Source organism: Mytilus edulis, chromosome 10, assembly GCF_963676685.1.
Source record: "Mytilus edulis chromosome 10, xbMytEdul2.2, whole genome shotgun sequence".
NCBI classification, from domain to species: Eukaryota; Metazoa; Mollusca; class Bivalvia; order Mytilida; family Mytilidae; genus Mytilus; species Mytilus edulis.
The window spans coordinates 47,652,606-47,676,075 of NC_092353.1; the positions used below are offsets into that span (position 1 = coordinate 47,652,606).

The window sequence follows — 23,470 nt, forward strand, 5'->3', positions numbered from 1 at the left end:
CGATAGTCCGACAGTCCGATAGTCCGACAGTCCGTTAATCCGACAATCCGATGGTCCGACACCAAGCTGTGCTGCTGCAAAGGATGATTGTCTTTTTAAAAGCGTATTAGCATACTGCTGAAACGCGAGCAGTGTTTAAAATGTAAAAAGTAGAATGCATCGAAATGGGATATAAATTAAATCCCTTTTTGAGGGAGAGCAATAGGGGGTCCGTTAACATGCTAACAACACCTCGATTTTGGCAAAAACAGTTTACAAAAAATGCAGAAATGCTGATAACAGTTAACAAAGTGGGTTGAAAACAGTTAACAGCTTAAATTGATCTCAGATAACAGTTAACAACACCTTGAAAAGGGCCATAACAGGTTAACACAAAAAGGTATTGCCCCCCCCCCCCTCTTTCTTGTTTGAACAATTAATATAAGATTCTTTATATCATCATGTCGATGTTGATAACGAGAATGTCTGTTTACATACATTTTGTAAATGCGCAAGTGCATGCATGTAACCAGGAGCACATATATTGTTAAATATACTGTTCCAAGATGTAACGTATAATCTGGTTGAATGTGATATGTCACAAGTATTAGATGTATGCTTTTATATCTGCGGGGTTTCGGCCCGAAGATATGAAACGACTTCTTCGGATAGAGCAACATAGAAGTATCAATATTTTTTTTTATCTTTTCTTTTGTTTTCTAAAAAGAGCAATTAGTTTTGATAAAATAGGAATAGTGTCATTATCTCAAATTTCAGTCAAGATGCAAAACCACTTTCAGAACGGTTTCATAGTTAATGATTTGGAATGAAATCTTAACTTAAATTGCGTCTGTTTATAATACCTTATCATTGCTCTAGCTTGTATGGCAATATAAACCGCTGTACTATCTAGTATTTTTTTTTTGGTTCACTGATTGCCAAAACCTGAACTCTTTGCTGATAAAGGATAACACTTATATGTAATTTAAATTATTATAAGGACCTGAGCATCCCTAGTCATAGAATCATCACATGACACCAATTATGTGAAAAAGATTGGAATGAAGATGGGCAATGACATGAAGACAGTACGCAGACAAAGCAGATAGCGGTTAAGACCTATGACTGCAGTGCTGAAGTTTTAAAAATGACAGCACGAAATAAGAAAGGCACTTTATTTAGAAACAATGATTTTTTTTTATAGCAATACAAATACACTAACAAAACATGATTTAGATTTATTCAACAAAAAACCGTTGCCAGAATGCCTCTTTATTTTGAAACAATGAAAAAAATAAATAGTCATTGCTAGTCTCTAACCAAACCATCGACACAAAAAAATGTTTTTAGAATGTCAATTTATTATGAAATAATGAAAAAAAAATCGAGTTTTGGTTAGTATATTAATTGGGCAGTAATAGTATTGCTATAATAATGTTTATCATTGTTTTCATAATAAACAAAAGCAAACGTATAGGGTGCAAACGGACTTTTTGTAAGCACGTGTAGGGTGTGAAAGTGAAAGGGGGCGAATTTGAATGAGAGTGATCATGTTTTAAGGTGAACGGACTCGGATTCCGTTCATTTCCGATTCGTATGGGATTATTGCGGTCCTGTACAAGACGTCATACTGACTGATTTGTTAATTTTCTGTATGAAAAAATATACCAATTTACAAACGTTCCATGTCTATATAGGCATACTTTTCAGAGACAAGTGACCGTGCGTCGGACTATCGGGCTGTCGGATGATAAGACTGTCGAACTATCGGGCTGTCGGATTAAAGGACTGTCGGACTATCGGACTGTCGGATTATGGGACTGTCGGATTATAGGTCTGACCCCGCTTAAATGTCGTATATCAGGAATTAATTTAGTTGCTCTCATCTGCACTTTTTCTACAGCATTAATATCTTTCTTTAAATGCGGATACCATATTGTATTTCCATATTCCACGTGTGGTCGTACCAACGCAACGTATAGTCTTAAAAATGTATATTGATCTTTAAAGATAAAAGTTCGGTTAATTAGCCCAAGTATACTATTGGCTTTATTTATTTTACTTGATATATGTTGAGAAAATTTAAGATCATTTTGAAAAATAATTCCAAGATCCTTTTCTTGTTCATCTTTAATGATATCAATATTGTTCATGGTATAAACATTTTCAGGATTATTTCTTCTATAATGGATTTGTTTACATTTGTTCACATTAAATTTCATGTCCCATAACTTGGACCAATCGTAGAGGGCATCTAGATCATTCTGTAAGACATCAGATTTAGAAGTAGGTGCATACATTTTAGTATCGTCTGCGAAATTTTTTACTATAGACTCCACAACATCTGGTAAATCATTTATGAATATAATGAAAAGAACAGGTCCAAGTACACTGCCTTGGGGCACTCCACTAATTACATTTTGCCATTCAGATTTTTCCCCTTTCATCGCAACTTGTTGTCGACGTCCAGTTAAAAATTCAGTTATCCATTCTAATATAGATCCACGAATACCGTATGAATACAGTTTCTTTAGTAATCTTTTATGTGGCACTTTATCGAAAGCTTTGGCAAAATCGAGATGTAATGTGTCCCAGGATATATTATTATCCATATATAATGACCAGTCTTCCATGACATCAAGTAATTGTAATATACATGATCTTCCAGAGCGAAAACCAAACTGTGAGTCTGATAACAAATTATTGGTTATTAAATGATCAATCATTTCCTTCCGTATAACCTTTTCCAAAGTTTTACAAACAATTGAAGTTAGACTGACCGGTCTGTAACATTCCTGAAAGGATTTGTATACAAATTAATATACAAATCCTTGGCTCATTGACGGATATTGATAAAAATATATCATTATTTCGAAAACTCACAATTTATTAAAAGATAAACAGTAAGAATTATAAACGTATATAATAACAGATTATTAATGAAATTGGGGTGTCAAACGGTAATCACAGAATCACAAAAAAATTTAGCCAATATTTTCACCGAGTATTAAACAAGATAATCAAAGGAAAATGGCTAAGAAATCACGTAATAAAATAAGATGACAAGAAAGAACCTGAGATTAATGTATTCGGTGTACTAGTCCTAGGTTAGACTGAAATGCCTTAAATTTAAATTTGGAATGCCAAAAACATAAAACGTATCTTATTTTTTGCTACATCATTTGAAGTTAGACCACTAAATAGTCTTAGATTCGAATAAAAAGGCCTGATTAAGAGTCACTGATCGTCATGTGTGTTTCCTGGCTTACATTTGTTCATTAAAAAATCTACCGTAATATTAATATTTTTTATAATAAGTCCATTGATATTGCAGCTGTCAAAATAAGTGGTTCAGTTGTGTTGAACGTAAGAAAATAAATCTAATAACATTGACCAGTATACAAATTCATACATATAGCCTATGTCTAAAAAAAAATAATCAAAAGACAGGATCAAGTGGCGGATCCAGCCATTTTAAAAAGGGGGCTCCTAACCCAGGACAAAGGGGGGTTCCAACTACATGTCCCCATTCAAATGCATTGATCGTCCAATAAAAAAAGGGGTTCCTGTAAGCGGGATATAGGAATCTGACAAAACAGTAAGCGGGATCCGGGATCTAAACCCCCAATGTATTATGAGACCCCCCCCCCCCCCCCCCCCCACTGGGATCGATCGATCGATCGAAATGCTTACTGGACATTAACTCGGTAAAATGATAAAAAATGAATATATTTAAAATTATCTCGTAATCATTAAAAAAGGATCTGGAAAAATTTCATGAAATTCAAGAAGGCCGTTTAACAAAACTACACTGTATCGTAACTGGGACTAGTATAATAGTCCCAGATCGTAATGTTAATTGCGGAAAAGTTTTTCACCGGTGAAATACAGAACAGAGAAACAAAACATTTTCAAAGTCTTGACAGAGGTAACCAATTTTATCTAGTAAGAAATAATAAGACAGTAATTTTGAGGTGGCTTGGTGCCAACAAGGATGATCAATGGAAATACTGAAGGAGCAAATTTGCAATCATTTGGGGAGAAAAAAATGACTTCAGAAAAAATTATACAATGTTTTGTGAAAATGACATTTTATTTAGCTTCAAGTCGTACAACAATTGTTTCTTGCAAATTCTTGATGTTAATTTATAATCGAAAACCAATATTCAGAATACGATATGTTGGATTTACATCATAGTTTTTTACAATCTGAGAATGCACTCCGATTGTGCTAAAGACATTCTACTGCTATTTAATTTAACTCGTTCAAATATTTTGAAACGAACGTATAAAGCGGGCGATGGCAATCTTTTGGGATGTTGAAAATAGTGTTTGAACAAAGTGGGGATGGGGTATATAGGAGATAATTAAAGTGAGAATGGAGATATAGCGGCCAAAAAAGCGGGAGGTGACAAAAATAAAATCACACAAAAACGGGATTCCAAAAAATAAGCATCCTCCACTTAAAAAAAAATCGGTCCCAAAAATAACAGAAGTATGATTTATTCAAGTACATATATTCAAATTCTCAAAACTCAAAGTTTTATAAGTTCGATAATACATGTACTGCTGATAGCGAAAACTTTGTAAATTCGACTTCAACATTTAATTATACCACACTGGTCTTAACTATAATGCAAGTCTTGATACTTAAAATCCTTCGATTCATCCAAAATCAATAAGTTATCGACGATTACAACTTGGGAGGATTTCTGTTAAATTTAGATATATATAATCAGATCCCATATATCTTTTTGTAATCCTTTTAATAATATTTTGTTTGTACACTAGTCATGCTAGTGATAAATATATTGGAAATCGTTAAAATGGAACATACGTTCGGACCGATTTCTATTTCAAATTTTAAAAGATAACACACAATTCCCATATTATGAATATTTTCAAAGACAACATACATAATAATGTTTTCAGAATTTCATACAGTCGTGTTTTGTCTGAGTCTCACTTTCAGACTAAGTGTATATGGATTACTACTGGAACCGGACCATACATTGGATCCAAACGGAAATAAGCAATATATTTCCCTGGAAACTTTTATAACGGAAAAGAAATTTCTTCAACAACAAATCGATCAGCTGAGACGTGAAAACGAGCAGACGTTACAAGTTTTGGCGGGACAATTGAAACAGAAGTTGTCTGATCTTGATGGCAAAATTGCACAGAGCAACAACCAACTGGAGAGTTTTAGAAATGACCAAAATGCGACATTTACTAATGTATTTTCTCAGATGACCGCACTACAAATAAGAGTTTCCGGAAACAGCATGAAAGGTATTTTTTCTCGTCATGAGTAACTTTATTAAATGGAAGTATTTAACGACCTCGACTGTCTATACAGCCCTTGCACGGTCGGCAATGGTTAACTTCTCAAATGCTCAAAAAGAGTCATACCTTAAAACGGTAAATGTTGATTGGACGAATGCAGTTTGAAACGTTTTTTTTAGAACAACAAGAAAAAAAAAAGATAATTGCAACCCATTTCTTGATATTGTTATAAAATTTAATCGCCTGTATATCTGATTAAGGCAACCGAAGTATGCCGCTGTTATATAGTCATATGATAGATCTCATAAACATATTCAACCTCACCGCATTTTTGCGCCTGTCCCAAATCAGGACACCTTTGTTAGTTTTCTATTATTTTTACTTTTAGTTTCTTGTGTATAATTGACTTTGGAGTTTAGTATGACGTCCATTATCACTAAACTAGTATATATATATTTGTTGAGGGGCCAGCCGTAGAACGTCCGGGTGCGGGAATTTCTCGATGCATTGGAGACATATTGATGACCTTCTGTTGTAGTCTGTTCTGTGGTCGGGTTGTTGTCTCTTTGACACATTCCCCATTTTCATTCTCAATTTTATTTATCGATTAAACGAAAACAAATCCGGGTAACAAACTAAAACCGAGGGAAATACATAAACAAGATAAACATGATAAGTGGAAAACAACGGAACAACAGGAACACTGAACTGCAACAAAAACAAACGTCAACATATATAGAAACGCACTATTTGATAAATTTTAATTACAACTTCCATATTCCTGACTTGGTACAGGACATTTTAAGAAAAGATGGTGGGTCGAACCTGGTTTTATGGCTGTCTAACTGATATATCATGATATATCACAAGAATTTCTTTGACTCATTGCAATGTGATTGATAATTTGGCTTGAACGTTAATGCGATTTCAACGTTACTACTCATATTTTCCAAAACAATCGAATATCTAGATGTCTTTGATATAAAATAATTTTAATCAATAATATTCAGCAAGAGAATACATCAATAGTTATAAATTATGAGTGCGCCCATATGTACTTTCTACTTTACTCTACTATAACGTGTAAATTAAAAATAGATAATTTATGAACAGGGGTTCGACGTCACAAGTGCATGATTAGCAGACGAGCAACCAATGAAAAGTGCTGAAAATAGTTTTTTTAAACCAAAAACCAGTCAATCATTAAAGAAGAAGTACACACAGGATAAATATATGCAATATATTCGAGTACTATGCGAAAGAAACAATACCAAACTGAGATTTTTTAAACGTTCATAAACATGATACATGTATATGCCTTTATCTTAACATATATAAATTTTCTATGTTTTCAGTTGGAATAACAGCCTGTGTCACAGTCGAACAAACATTTCAAGATTTAACCGTCAAATTCCCGAACATTCACTCGAAAGTAGGAATATCAAACGCGGGTGTTACAGCCTTTCAGTCGACCGGGAAATTCATTTGTGAAACTTCCGGTCTCTATTTCATTTCCGCCGAACTTAGAACCAACTGTAACAGTTGTTCGTACCACCTTAAGAAAAATGATGACATCATTGCTTTTGGAGCGTCTGCGGCGTCGCCTCATATGGCAACAAATACTATTTCCCTTGTAGTGGAGGCTCAAGCGAATGACAAATTGTTTGTTTATGCCGGAGTTACCGTAAATGCTGACTATTCGTGTCTTACTGTTATTAAGATTAAATAAATATCATAATTTTTGTATCTTTAGAGATCTTTAGATTTTAAGATTAAATAAATATCATATTTTTTGTATCTTTAGAGATCTTTAGATTTTAAGATTAAATAAATATCATAATTTTTGTAGAGATCCTTAGATTCATAATTACTTTATTGTGTAAAGAAATTAGACGCGTTTTAAATTGATTTATATGCGTGTTAATAAAAATAAAATTATACTGAATGAAATAAATATAGATTTAGTTTATAAGTTTTCGAATACTTTTCAACAATACATTTATAAATAGTCTAGCGACACAACTGTCAATAAGTAGCTGACACACATTATTGGATCAAACAATGCTAGCAATCACTAAAGCAAATTCAAAACACTGAAACTAGTATTAAGATTCATACCCTCCTTCACTCTTATATTTTTTACTGTACTTAGCTATTTATATATCATTTTGGAACGACACAAATAGTAAAGCAAGGAACGACTTGTACAATGCCACAATGCCAAAAAAAAAAACCAAAAAAAACTTATTGTTCAGAATTTCAATTTAGAGAATTATAAAAATCTGGAACGAATTGGATTTTTTCAAAACTATACGTTATATGTTTATCCTAAAAATGATTGAAAAAAAAACCCGTATGATAACAACTTTTATTAAGAAATCTTTTTAGCCAGCAAATCAGATTCAAAGGATATCCCTTTACTTGTAAGGCTTAAGCCTCGGTCACACCTTAACGGACGCCTAACAGATAACTTTTTTTAATCCGTTCATGTCCGTTAGACGTCCATTCTTATCCGTTTAACGTCCGTCCATATCCGTTGCATGTCCGTTTACAGTACATTTTATCCGTCGGCGTCCGTTTTGTCCGGTGGGATTTTTTTTAGCATGTTCAAAACTTTGAACGGACGTCCAATGGATGAAATGTCCGTTGAACGTCCGGTAGGCATCCGTTTTGTAAGGTACTCGTCCGTTTCGTTTCCTTTTTGTATCCGTTACGTGTCCGATATACATCCGTTGGAGGTCTGGCAGATAAATTCACCAACGGAATTCTATCGGACGTATAAAGCCTCGGTCACACCTTACCGGACAGCTCGAACGGACGACTAACGGATAACTTTTTTTCAATCCGTTCATGTCCGTTAGACGTCCGTTCTTATCCGTTAGACGTCCGTCCATATCCGTTGCATGTCCGTTAAGCGTACGTTTTATCCGTCGACGTCCGTTCTGTCCGGTGGAAAATTTTGAGCATGTTCAAAACTTTCAACGGACGCCAACGGATAAAATGTCCGTTGAACGTCCGTTAGGCGTCCGTTTTGCACGGTACTCGGCCGTTTCGTTTCCGTTTTGTGTCCGTTACGTGTCCGTTATACATCCGTTGGAGGTCTGGAAGATAAATTCATCAACGGACTTCTACCGGACGTTAAACGGATAAAACGGATGTTGAACGGATGAGAAACGGACTTCTACCGGACGTATAACGGATAAAACGGACGATGAACGGATCGGCAACGGATAAATGCCAATGAAAATTTCGCGTCAGAAATGCCAATTATTGGTATGTCAGATTTCTTAAGGTTCATGAATTCTTATTATTCATAATCGATCTTAGAGTATAGGTACGTCTTCACAATCAAGCAGTTCTTATTCAGGCCAAACACTGCCCTTTGGCGGAATTTTGAAGAACAAACCAAAACCAGTTACACAGAAACATTTTGAATATTTATGCAATTTACATGTATTATTATTGTCGCCTTTGATTTTTCCGTATATCTTGTTCATCCGTTTTATCCGGTATGCTTCCGTTAGGTGTCCGTTGTATGCGGTACTCGTCCGTTGGATGTACAGTCGACATCCGTTCTGTCCGGTACGTGTCCGTTTCTCGTACGTTGCATATCCGGTGTGTGTCCGTTATGCATCCGTTACACGTCCGTTTTATTCGGTCAGTACATCAACGGACTCCCAACGGATAACAATTTTGTCAACGGAAAACTTTTATTTTCATCCGTTAGGTGTCCGTTCGTGCTATCCGGTAAGGTGTGAATGAGGCTTTATCCATAACATTACAGTAAACAACTTAAATGGATCATTTTCCATTGGATTCCTGTACAAAGGTTTTAACTTCCCAATACATATATCTATATTGGTAACATGCCGTTATTGATTTGAGAATTTAATACATGCGAGTGATTATGGCTGTAAATAAAGGCAACGGCAGTATACTGCTGTTCGAAAGTCATTAATCGATTGAAAGACAAATCCGGGTTACAAACTCAATATATGATAATCACATCAACTATACATATTATATATATATAACTCGTCTAAACATCAACCCAACAATGTTAGATCTGTAAATTTGCTTTCGCAAATATAAGAGGGAAACAAAGAGGTAAACGAAATTAAAACACTGAAGTGCAACAAACACCAAAACGACACAGAAACGAACTATAAGGTAACAGCTGCCATTTTTCTGACTTGGTACAGATCATTGTAAGAAAAAAATGGATGGTTAAACCTGGTTTTGCGGCTAGCAAAACCTCGTGCTTTTATGGAAATGTTAAATATAACACTAAAATGACAACATTACGACTGTTATCTATCCTGGGATAAGAAAATCCTTAGTATTTAGAATTTACGTTAATTCTTACTTTTGCGAAGAGTTTATAAAAAGAATCATATGATTGATGTTCATGTCAACACCGAAGTGGTGACTAACCACAGAAAAAAACAAACACCACGAAAAACAAAATAGGACAGCACAAAAAAAAACCATCACAAAAGTATCATGCAATGTCACCGACTGCATGGATACGCTACAAAAGTGATCACAGGTAAATTTCTAAAATTTTTATATAGCACAAAATCAGGTTTGTAGAACTTTATGGTATTTGATGTATAATAACAATTACAATTAATTTTAATTAATATAGAATTGTAGAATTGTGTAAGTAATTAGATGATTATTGTATAATCTAGTTATGTCGGTATTTCTTTCAAATCAAACTTTAAAACAAATAAATACGTGTTCGTTACGTTGCCCAAACTAAAATCTTATACATGAACTAGGTGATCAATTATCTTTTAAATTTCTTTTATATGCAAATAGAATATCAAAAAGTTGAATTACAACTACAACCGAAAACACATTATTACAATAACCGATCAGAATTACAAATACAACATCATAACAAAATACATTAATCATGTTGGATAACAAAGTACCCTGACACGTCTTATAGTAATATGAAATCACACTCATATTCGGGAATAAGCCACGTTCGATACTTAAGCTACCAACAATCTGAAACGTGGTAAAAATGTCCTTAGTTAGTTTGTTTAGACAGACACACATCATATGGGTCAACCAATTGGTGATGGTGTTCATAAAATTTTTAATCGTTCCGCCTCATAACTTTGTCGAAGCAGTTTTTCTGCGTAAGAAGCACACTTCTGTATAGTTTAAACATGCACGAGCATAACGTATCAACTGAGATACGTAAACACCATACGAAAGGGCAAAAGGTATGTTACTGCTGAGAAATGGGAAATTGATAATTGGGAAATACAAAGCGTCCCGTTTGTCATAGATTTTAATGTGAAGTCCTCCATCTGTGTCAACATTGAGAAAAAAATCAAGGAAGGAAGCAGTCTTTCTTGTATCATTAGTAGTGTTGTCAAATCGTACACTTTTACCTAACCGGTTACTCGTATAATCGTTCGACCGATTAACCGGTTAACCGGTAGTTTAAGTTGATGTTTGAAGGCCTTTCCAATAGTACCCTACACATAGATATAAGAAGCCTCCAGATTTGGTATGAGTGTCAATGTGACTACCTTCCATCCAAGTCATACATTTACGGTTTTATAACACGATGAACTGAAGTTTGTCCTTTGGTTTTATAAGGCTTGTCTGTGAAGATTCCTGTCGAAGTTTGACTTTTAATAATCAAATACACGGTATCAACTATAGCGTTTGTACTAACTTCAGATTGAAAAATAAAAAAAACCCGCCTGATCTCGTAGAATTGAATACGTCTGAAACCGATGATTCTTTCATTTTGTCTTGTTTTCTCCGAAAATAATGTGGAGTGTTTAAATGTAAATTGATTAATCCTGATACTCGTACCATCAAGTATACATTGTTTACATTCACGTTGGTTTGCTTTTTACAGTTTTTAAGTTAGCATTTCGTTTAAAGTATGACAAAGACTTGCTCGACGGAGATTGCACATTCAGGTGTAGGTCTTCACAATATTAGATGAAAAATGAAATAATGCAGTAAATCGTAAAATTTAATCGTATTACTGATTTAAAGTTACTGTTCAAAAACATGTAACTAATTATGTTTCCTTAAGATCTTGCCCCGAGTTGAGAGACAAGTTCTAATTAAATTTATATTATTGGACTAACAATAGCAATCAATATACTGGATAATTGATCCGTCAAATTAATTACTACGACGACAATTTAAAAAAAAAACATAACTATTTAATGATTTCAATACAAATTTATATCAAATCTATTAAGATTAAAAAAAAAAACGTTAACCGGTTAACATTTTTGGTATTCGGTTTTCGGTCGTTCGAAGGGTTAACCGTTGACAACACTAATCATTAGTGTCCGCAATTTCAAATTCACTGAAATATATGAGATGTAACTTCGTGTAACTATTCATTTTTTTTGGCTGACATATGGGTTATTCAGTGATAGGACACCATGTGAAAGTAAAACTAAAGAATTTCACAATGTGCTTTTCATTTTTGTTTTTAAAGAAGGTTCTGGATTAATTCGCTTCACGTAAGTACAAAAGACAATTGGCCAGTAGGGGTCCAAAATTAGTACCCATGTAAAAATGATATTCGATTAGAAATATTACGACCATTGAACTCTAAGATACATATACAAACATAAAAACCGACTTCGAAATTTTATACAAACAAGAACCCAACAGCAAAATTTTCACTCCATTAGAAGGAGTCAAAAGCAGTTACCAACTGAACCGTTTAAATTAATGAAGTTTAACTTTAAATCTCTAGTACTTTTTAAAGATCTTATTCCCGATTGTCTCCAACCGTTGGACTGTATACAGTTATCTAGGCTTCCGTTAACGGACAGAAACACAATCACCAAGGATACCATTTTCAACTTTAAACGCCAGGTGTGCATGAAGGTGTGCGTTTTAACCCTTATATATGAAGATAAAGATAGGACCTGAATTGAAAAAAAGAGTGTATTTAAGAATTTACATATTTACATTCTAAACACATTCACCCTCAACATGTCATTAGACTAAACACTTGAAGGACAAACACGTTTAGACTGTAAGCACTTTCCTAAACATGTTAACATATTAAACATGTTTAGCCCCTAAACATGTAACCAATTTCGTTAACATGAAATACAATAGTAACTACTTAGACCACTCGGCTACCGAGGCCCCTTTATGCACAACGCTAATTATCACCAAACACAGATCGAGTTTGAATTATGGTGGCGTCACTTAATCGATCTAGAGTTATTCCTATTTACAAATGAAAAAAATGCTGAATTTTTTCGTTTTGGTACTCTAACTTAAGTTTGCCTCAACCAACTGTAATGAAACTTATGCACAATGCCTATTACCACAAAACTCAGATGAAGTTAAAAATTGGGTAGCGTCACTTTTAGGGGAGGTTTGGCATGCCACAAAACCAGGTTCAACCCACCATTTTTCCTTTTAAAATGTCCTGTACCAAGTCAGGAATATGGCCATTGTTATATTATAGTTCGTTTCTGTGTGTAATAAATTATTTATTATTATGTTCGTTCTTCGAGACAAGTTAGTTTGTAAATATCCTGGTCATCTCTAGTAGTACATTTATATTTGGTAATTGCTCATACGTTATACACCTGAAGATTGTATCTAAAACTTTTCCGTTTATGAAATTAACTTCACGAAATTTCTTCTTTTCACTGAAATCATTTTATATAGTTTCGTCATCACTATGTGGATTGTATTGAAGTGCTTCATTTTTATTTATTTTTTTGGCAAGGTAACGTTCTGTTTTGAAAATGTTCGTTTAAGCTTAGGGTTTATGCCAATTCTGCCAAATTTTATATTTTGAATTATCTTATGATTTTGAATTATTTTATAATTTGAATAATCTAATGATAAGTTGAATTATCTAATAATAAGTTGAATAATCTAATGATAAGTTGAATAATCTAATGATAAGTTGAATAATCTAATGATAATTTGAATAATCTAATGATAAGTTGAATTATCTAATGATAAGTTGAATAATCTAAGATAAGTTGAATAATCTAATGATAAGTTGAATTATCTAATGATAAGTTGAATTATCTAATGATAAGTTGAATAATCTAATGATAAGTTGAATTATCTAATGATCAGTTGAATTATCTAATGATAAGTTGAATTATCTAATGAAAAGTTGTATAATCTAATGATAAGTTGTATTATCTAATGATAAGTTGAATTAAGTAATGATAAGTTGAATTAGATAATGTTGAGTTGAATTATCTAATGATATTGACTTATCTAATGATTAGTTGAATTATCTTATGATATGTTGAATTATCTAATGATAAGTTGAATTATCTAATGATAAGCTGTATTATCTAATGATAAGTTAAATTAAGTAATGATAAGTTGAATTATCTAATGATAAGTTGTATAATCTAATGATTAGTTGAATTATCTAATGATATTGAATTATCTAATGATTAGTTGTATTATCTAATGATTAGTTGAATTACCTAATGATTAGTTGAGTTATCTAATGATATTGAATTATCTAATGATAAGTTGAATTATCAAATGATTAGTTGAATTAAGTAATGATAAGTTAAATAATCTAATGATAACTTGAATTATCTAATGTGTATTATCTAATGATTAGTTGAATAATTCAATGATAAGTTGTATTATTTAATGATTAGTTGAATTATCTAATGATAAGTTGTATTATCTAATGATCCGTTGAATTATCTAATGATAAGTTGTATTATCTAATGATAAGTTGAATGAAGTAATGATCAGTTGAATTATCTAATGATTAGTTGAATTATCTAATGATAAGTTGAATTAAGTAATGATCCGTTGAATTATCTAATGATTAGTTGAACTATCTAATGATAAGTTGTATTATCTAATGATAAATTGTATTATCTAATGATAAGTTGAATTAAGTAATGATCCGTTGAATTATCTAATGATAAGTTGAATTAAGTAATGATAAGTTGAATAATCAAATGATAAGTTGAATTATGTAATGATTCGTTGAATTGAATAATGATTAGTTGAATTATCTAATGATTAATTGAATTGAGTAATGATTAGTTCAATTATCTGATGATTAGTTGAATTAAGTAATGATAAGTTGAATAATCTAATAATAAGTTGAATTATCTAATGTGTATTATCTAATGATTAGTTGAATAATTCAATGATGTATTATTTAATGATTAGTTGAATTATCTAATGATAAGTTGTATTATCTAATGATTAGTTGAACTATCTAATGATAAGTTGTATTATCTAATGATAAGTTGAATTAAGTAATGATTAGTTGTATTATCTAATGATTAGTTGAATTGAATAATGATTAGTTGAATTATCTAATGATTAATTGAATTAAGTAATGATTAGTTGTATTATCTAATGATAAGTTGTATTATCTAGTGATAAGTTGAATAAAGTAGTGATCAGTTGAATTATCTAATGATATTGAATTATCTAATGATATTGAATTATCTAATGATTAGTTGAATTATCTAATGATTAGTTGAATTAAGTAATGATAAGTTAAATAATCTAATGATAAGTTGAATTATCTAATGTGTATTATCTAATGATTAGTTGAATAATTCAATGATAAGTTGTATTATTTAATGATAAGTTGAATTATCTAATGATTAGTTGTATTATCTAATGATTAGTTGAATTACCTAATGATAAGTTGAATAATCTAATAATAAGTTGAATTATCTAATGTGTATTATCTAATGATTAGTTGAATAATTCAATGATAAGTTGTATTATCTAATGATAAGTTGTATTATCTAATGATAAGTTGTATTATCTAATGATTAGTTGAATTATCTAATGATTAGTTGTATTATCTAATGATTAGTTGAATTACCTAATGATTAGTTGAATTATCTAATGATATTGAATTATCTAATGATAAGTTGAATTATCTAATGATTAGTTGAATTAAGTAATGATAAGTTAAATAATCTAATGATAAGTTGAATTATCTAATGTGTATTATCTAATGATTAGTTGAATAATTCAATGATAAGTTGTATTATTTAATGATAAGTTGAATTATCTAATGATTAGTTGTATTATCTAATGATTAGTTGAATTACCTAATGATTAGTTGAACTATCTAATGATAAGTTGTATTATCTAATGTTAAGTTGAATTAAGTAATGATCAGTTGAATTATCTAATGATTAGTTGTATTATGTAATGATAAGTTAAATAATGATTAGTTGTATTATCTAATGATTAGTTGAATTATCTAATGATTAGTTGAATTAAGTAATGATAAGTTAAATAATCTAATGATAAGTTGAATTATCTAATGTGTATTATCTAATGATTAGTTGAATAATTCAATGATAAGTTGTATTATTTAATGATAAGTTGTATTATTTAATGATTAGTTGAATTATCTAATGATAAGTTGTATTATCTAATGATTAGTTGAACTATCTAATGATAAGTTGTATTATCTAATGTTAAGTTGAATTAAGTAATGATCAGTTGAATTATCTAATGATTAGTTGTATTATGTAATGATAAGTTAAATAATGATTAGTTGTATTATCTAATGATTAGTTGAATTGAATAATGATCCGTTGAATTATCTAATGATTAGTTGAACTATCTAATGATTAGTTGAGCTATCTAATGATAAGTTGTATTATCTAATGATAAGTTGAATGAAGTAATGATCAGTTGAATTATCTAATGATTAGTTGAATTATGTAATGATAAGTTGAATGAAGTAATGATAAGTTGAATTATCTAATGATTCGTTGAATTGAATAATGATTAGTTGAATTATCTAATGATTAATTGAATTAAGTAATGATTAGTTGAATTATCTAATGATTAGTTGTATTATATAATGATAAGTTGTACTATCTAATGATTAGTTGAATAATTCAATGATAAGTTGTATTGTCTAATGATTCGTTGAATTGAATAATGATTAGTTGAATTATCTAATGATTAATTGAATAAAGTAATGATTAGTTCAATTATTTAATGATTAGTTGTATTATGTAATGATAAGTTAAATAATGATTAGTTGTATTATCTAATGATTAGTTGAATTGAATAATGATTAGTTGAATTATCTAATGATTAGTTGTATTATCTAATGATAAGTTGTATTATCTATTGATAAGTTGAATAAAGTAGTGATCAGTTGAATTATCTAATGATAAGTTGAATTATCTAATGATTAGTTGAATTAAGTAATGATAAGTTAAATAATCTAATGACAAGTTGAATTATCTAATGTGTATTATCTAATGTGTATTATCTAATGATTAGTTGAATAATTCAATGATTAGTTGTATTATCTAATGATTAGTTGAATTGAATAATGATTAGTTGAATTATCTAATGATTAATTGAATTAAGTAATGATTAGTTCAATTATCTAATGATTAGTTGTATTATCTAATGATAAGTTGTATTATCTATTGATAAGTTGAATAAAGTAGTGATCAGTTGAATTATCTAATGATATTGAATTATCTAATGATATTGAATTATCTAATGATTAGTTGAATTATCTAATGATAAGTTGTATTATCTAATGATAAGTTGTATTATCTAATGATAAGTTGTATTATCTAATGATTAGTTGAATTATCTAATGATTAGTTGTATTATCTAATGATTAGTTGAATTACCTAATGATTAGTTGAATTATCTAATGATATTGAATTATCTAATGATAAGTTGAATTATCTAATGATTAGTTGAATTAAGTAATGATAAGTTAAATAATCTAATGATAAGTTGAATTATCTAATGTGTATTATCTAATGATTAGTTGAATAATTCAATGATAAGTTGTATTATTTAATGATAAGTTGAATTATCTAATGATTAGTTGTATTATCTAATGATTAGTTGAATTACCTAATGATTAGTTGAATTATCTAATGATATTGAATTATCTAATGATAAGTTGAATTATCTAATGATTAGTTGAATTAAGTAATGATAAGTTAAATAATCTAATGATAAGTTGAATTATCTAATGTGTATTATCTAATGATTAGTTGAATAATTCAATGATAAGTTGTATTATTTAATGATAAGTTGAATTATCTAATGATAAGTTGTATTATATAATGATCCGTTGTATTATTTAATGATAAGTTGAATTATCTAATGATAAGTTGTATTATATAATGATCCGTTGAATTATCTAATGATAAGTTGTATTATCTAATGATAAGTTGCATTATCTAATGATAAGTTGAATTGAATAATGATTAGTTGAATTATCTAATGATTAATTGAATTGAGTAATGATTAGTTCAATTATCTGATGATTAGTTGAATTAAGTAATGATAAGTTGAATAATCTAATAATAAGTTGAATTATCTAATGTGTATTATCTAATGATTAGTTGAATAATTCAATGATAAGTTGTATTATTTAATGATAAGTTGTATTATTTAATGATTAGTTGAATTATCTAATGATAAGTTGTATTATCTAATGATCCGTTGAATTATCTAATGATTAGCTGAACTATCTAATGATTAGTTGAATTATCTAATGATAAGTTGTATTATCTAATGATTAGTTGAATTATCTAATGATTAGTTGAATTATCTAATGATTAGTTCAATTACCTAATGATAAGTTGAATGAAGTAATGATTAGTTGAATTATCTAATGATCAGTTGAATTATCAAATGATTCGTTGAATTGAATAATGATAAGTTGAATTATCTAATGATTAATTGAATTAAATAATGATTAGTTCAATTATCTGATGATTAATTGAATTAAGTAATGATATAGTAACGTTTTCGCTCTGTGTTGCTATAGCGTTTTCGTTACCCTGAAGTGAAACTCTGACCCACTGACAAAACTAGACAATTCGCCAGACAAACTAATACTCGGCAATAAATACTGTTTCAAATGACTGCTCCCTTGGGTTAACTCAACCCTGTAATCCAATAGGTGTATTTAAAGATGTGTTGATTCAGAAGACAGAAATAAATAATTCGTTTAAAGTTAATGATTTAATGAAGTGTTACTATGATCAGTTATATATATATGTAATTCAGACAATTTCAATATTGTATCTCTTTTTACATCAGATCAACACAATAAATAACACTTAAATAGTATGCAAGCTAGTGAGTACTCTGGTCAAGTTCTATATACACATGTATTAAATAAAATAATCTTATTAACAAGTAATTATAGAAATCTCTATAATTATATAAGTTATGTCGACTTCTCAAATGTATAAGTTGCGACTCCGGGTTTTACTGTACTTTTTGTGAATATTTGACTTCGTAATATATATGTAAAGAATCGTTAATAATTGCAGTTTCTATACTATTGGTATATCGAGTAAATAATGCCAAAATAACTTTAACTGTTACTTTCTCTGAAGAAAAACTATATTGACGTCTTATTGAATAGCGACTTTAAGACTCGAGACTGCGTCGGTGAGTCTCTGTATAAAATATGGAATATTTTATATTTCTGACTTTTCTGTACTTTTCAGTATATAACTTTTTGTACGTCTAATGATCTCTAATCTTTAGAGTCTCTTATAATATAAAATTATAAATCTATGTTTTACATAAAGTCAAACTCTGACAAAATATTTCCTAACCTTTTAAAAGTGCAAGACTCAAGTTGTAAGTTACAGTGAAAAAGGATTTATTATTAGGCTTGTGATTGTAAGCAACCTTTTGCCACGGTAGTCCGATCACGACTAACGCGCTCACTGGTAGTGCAATATATATACAACAAAAAGACTTAAAAGACTTCATATTGACGTCAAAAGCGACTCGAAAGACTCTATTTCAACGTAATATTGCCGTTCATGACAGTGCACTTTGACGGTTTACGGTAAAGCGACTCAAGTAAACATGGCGGACATTACAAGGAAAAAGAGAGACTCTGAGTCTCTAGAAACTTGACCAGGTTAACTAATTCACTCAATATAAATATATATAGAGATTAAAACAACATAATACAATCATCAACAAATATATAAAGGTAGGTCCAGTATTAGGAAATTTTGTATTTACACTGTACAAAAATAAATAGAAAGGCGACTCAGTTTCAGGGAGGACTTGACGTTATTTTTATCTTTGCTCAAGTTACTGTTCATAATAAATATCTAATATAACTTATTCTGATAAAAAGAAACATATTCAAAAATTTATAAGTATCCAATACGGTTTAAACAGAGATTTTGATAACTTGATAAAAAGTGAAAAGGGGGTGGGGACATAAACTGTTGAACAACGAGGCCGAAATCCGTTACAATATGTTGAATTATCTAATGATAAGTTGAATTAAGTAATGATTAGTTGAATTATCTAATGATTAGTTGTATTATATAATGATAAGTTGTATTATCTAATGATTCGTTGAATTGAATAATGATTAGTTGAATTAAGTAATGATTAGTTCAATTATCTAATGATAAGTTGTATTATGTAATGATCAGTTGAATTATCTAATGATTAGTTGTATTATGTAATGATAAGTTAAATAATGATTAGTTGTATTATCTAATGATAAGTTGAATTAAGTAATGATCAGTTGAATTATCTAATGATTAGTTGTATTATGTAATGATAAGTTGTATTATCTAATGATTAGTTGAATTAAGTAATGATATGTTTTATTATCTATTGGTAAGTTGAATAAAGTAGTGATCAGTTGAATTATCTAATGATATTGAATTATCTAATGATATTGAATTATCTAATGATCAGTTGAATTAAGTAATGATATGTTGAATTATCTAATGATAAGTTGAATTAAGTAATGATATGTTTTATTATCTAATGATAAGTTGAATTATCCAATGATTAGTTGTATTATTTAATGATTAGTTGAATTATCTAATGATAAGTTGTATTATCTAATGATCAGTTGAATTATCTAATGATTAGTTGTATTATCTAATGATAAGTTGTATTATCTATTGGTAAGTTGAATAAAGTAGTGATCAGTTGAATTATCTAATGATATTGAATTATCTAATGATAAGTTGTATTATCTAATGATTAGTTGTATTATCTAATGATAAGTTGTATTATCTAATGATTCGTTGAATTATCTAATGATTAGTTGTATTATTTAATGATAAGTTGTATTATCTAATGATAAGTTGTATTATCTAATGATAAGTTGAATTAAGTAATGATAAGTTGAATTATTTAATGATATGTTGAATTATCTAATGATAAGTTGTATTATCTAATGATGAGTTGAATTATCCAATGATTAGTTGTATTATTTAATGATAAGTTGAATTATCTAATGATAAGTTGTATTATCTAATGATCAGTTGAATTATCTAATGATTAGTTGTATTAACTAATGATAAGTTGTAATATCTAATGATAAGTTGAATTAAGTAATGATCAGTTGAATTATCTAATGATATTGAATTATCTAATGATTAGTTGTATTATCTAACGATAATTTGAATTAAGAAATGATAAGTTGAATTAAATAATCTTTAGTTGAATTATCTAATGATTAGTTGTATTATCTTATGATTAGTTGAATTATCTAATGATAAGTTGTATTATCTAATGTGTATTATCTAATGATAAGTTGAATGAAGTAATGATCAGTTGAATTATCTAATGACAAGTTGAATTTTCTAATGACAAGTTGAATTATCTAATGTGTATTATCTAATGATAAGTTGAATGAAGTAATGATCAGTTGAATTATCTAATGATTAGTTGAATTGAATAATGATTAGTTGAATTATCTAATGTGTATTATCCAATGATTTGTTGAATAATTCAATGATAAGTTGTATTATTTAATGATTAGTTGAATTATCTAATGATTTGTTGAATAATTCAATGATAAGTTGTATTATTTAATGATTAGTTGAATTATCTAATGATAAGTTGTATTATCAAATGATAAGTTGAATTAAGTAATGATTAGTTGAATTATCTAATGATAAGTTGTATTATCTAATGATCTGTTGAATTATCTAATGATTAGTTGAACTATCTAATGATAAGTTGTATTATCTAATGATAAGTTGAATTAAGTAATGATCAGTTGAATTATCTAATGCTTAGTTGTATTATGTAATGATAAGTTAAATAATGATTAGTTGTATTATCTAATGATTAGTTGAATTGAATAATGATAAGTTGAATAATCTAATGATTAGTTGAATTAAGTAATGATATGTTGTATTATCTAATGATAAGTTGAATTAAGTAATGATTAGTTGAATTATCTAATGATAAGTTGTATTATCTAATGATAAGTTGTATTATATAATGATAAGTTGTATTATCTAATGATAAGTTGTATTATCTATTGATAAGTTGAATAAAGTAATGATCAGTTGAATTATCTAATGATATTGAATTATCTAATGATATTGAATTATCTAATGATATTGAATTATCTAATGATTAGTTGAATAAAGTAATGATCAGTTGAATTATCTAATGATTAGTTGAATTAAGAAATGATTAGTTGAATTATCTAATGATTAGTTGAATTAAGTAATGATCAGTTGAATTATCTAATGATTAGTTGAATTATTTAATGATATTGAATTATCTAATGATTAGTTGTATTATCTAATGATCAGTTGAATTATCTTATGATAAGTTGAATTATCTAATGATATTGAATTATCTAATGATTAGTTGTATTATCTAATGATCAGTTGAATTATCTAATGATTGGTTGAATTATCTAATGATTAGTTGAATTATCTAATGATATTGAATTATCTAATGATCAGTTGTTTTATCTAATGATAAGTTGTATCATGTAATGATTAGTTGTATTATCTTATGATTAGTTGAATTATCTAATGATAAGTTGTATCATCTAATGATAAGTAGTATCATCTAATGATTAGTTGAATTATCTAATGATAGTGAATTATCTAATGATAAGTTGAATTATCTAATGATAAGTTGAATTATCTAATGATATTGAATTATTTAATGATAAGTTGAATTACGTTCTATTCGTCATTTCATCGATTTGTTCTGCTTCCAATTTGACCCTAGAATTCAAACATGTTTGAAAATCTTATCATTCCTGCATCACAAAGAAAAACTGGTATGATAGATACCTCATCGCCAAGTCTAATCCAATAACAGTAATTCTCTGTATTAACATATATATATGTTTCCAAATTTTATAAATGATCTTTGAAGCTGCCATCTAATATACTGCAAGGATAACAAAAAAAATGTCATTTATAATGTTTTCCTTATAAGATAAATTGTTTTAAAGATTTAAGTTGATAAACAAAGAATGACCAAAGGGATTTAATTATTAAAACAAATTATTCCGTATTTCATTTAAATACTAAAAATCTCAGTAGAACTCACAGCATACAGCACCAACATTTTATTTTTGGTGTATTAAACAACTCATACGAACGACCTCTTTATAGTGTATATAAATCTATTTCATTTGCGAAGTACATATAAAACAAAACCCGACTTTCTCTACTTTTGAATCGAGATTATAACGTATAGTTTCGTCATCACTATGCGGATTGTATTTATCATCTTCCTTTTGCTAGCGACAGTGAGAGGACTTTCATTACATACCTATCATACCGCAAAACCAACAGTGAAACATCTAAATCATCCATTAGGTAGTTATTTGTCAATCAAGGAGGAATTTCTGTACCATATTGACCAATTACAAAGGGACTATGAACACAAATTGAATATACTTACAATCCAGCTGCAATCACAATTGTTAGCCTTTGAGGGGGAAATTTACGAAAAAAAACGAAACATTGGAACTGGCGATCTTAGTGGAGTTCGTTTTGTTTCTTATTTATTATTTATAACTGTTGATGTAAATGTCCTTTGGTTTTATGAGTCTTTGTTTACTCCTTGGTTTTGATTGTTATTGTCTTAGAAAGGAAATATCAGGAACTGGGATTTAACCTATCTATGAATCAAGAAAATAAACAACTTCGTGATAAATATAGGTACCAGGTAAATGAGATTAAACGCTTGCAAAATACAACACTTGAACTTTCAAAAAAAGTTTCTGAACTAAAGCAACTGAAAAGTAACAAGAATGTGTCCCCAGTACACGAATGCCCAACTTGCACTATCATTTTCTATGTTCAATCGACCGTGAAATTGGGGTAAACCCTCTAATTTGGCATTAAAATTAAAAAAATCATATCATAGAGAACATGTATACTAAGTTTGAAGT

General features: G+C 29.3%; 1 long non-coding RNA gene across 1 annotated transcript; it reads left to right on the plus strand.

Moving 5' to 3' along the window:
* Window positions 1–4,845: 4,845 nt before the first annotated feature.
* LOC139492458 (uncharacterized) lies at window positions 4,846–7,113 on the plus strand. Its single transcript, XR_011656847.1, has 2 exons — window positions 4,846–5,271; window positions 6,621–7,113. It is a non-coding gene; the product is annotated as an uncharacterized lncRNA (long non-coding RNA).
* Window positions 7,114–23,470: the final 16,357 nt, after the last annotated feature.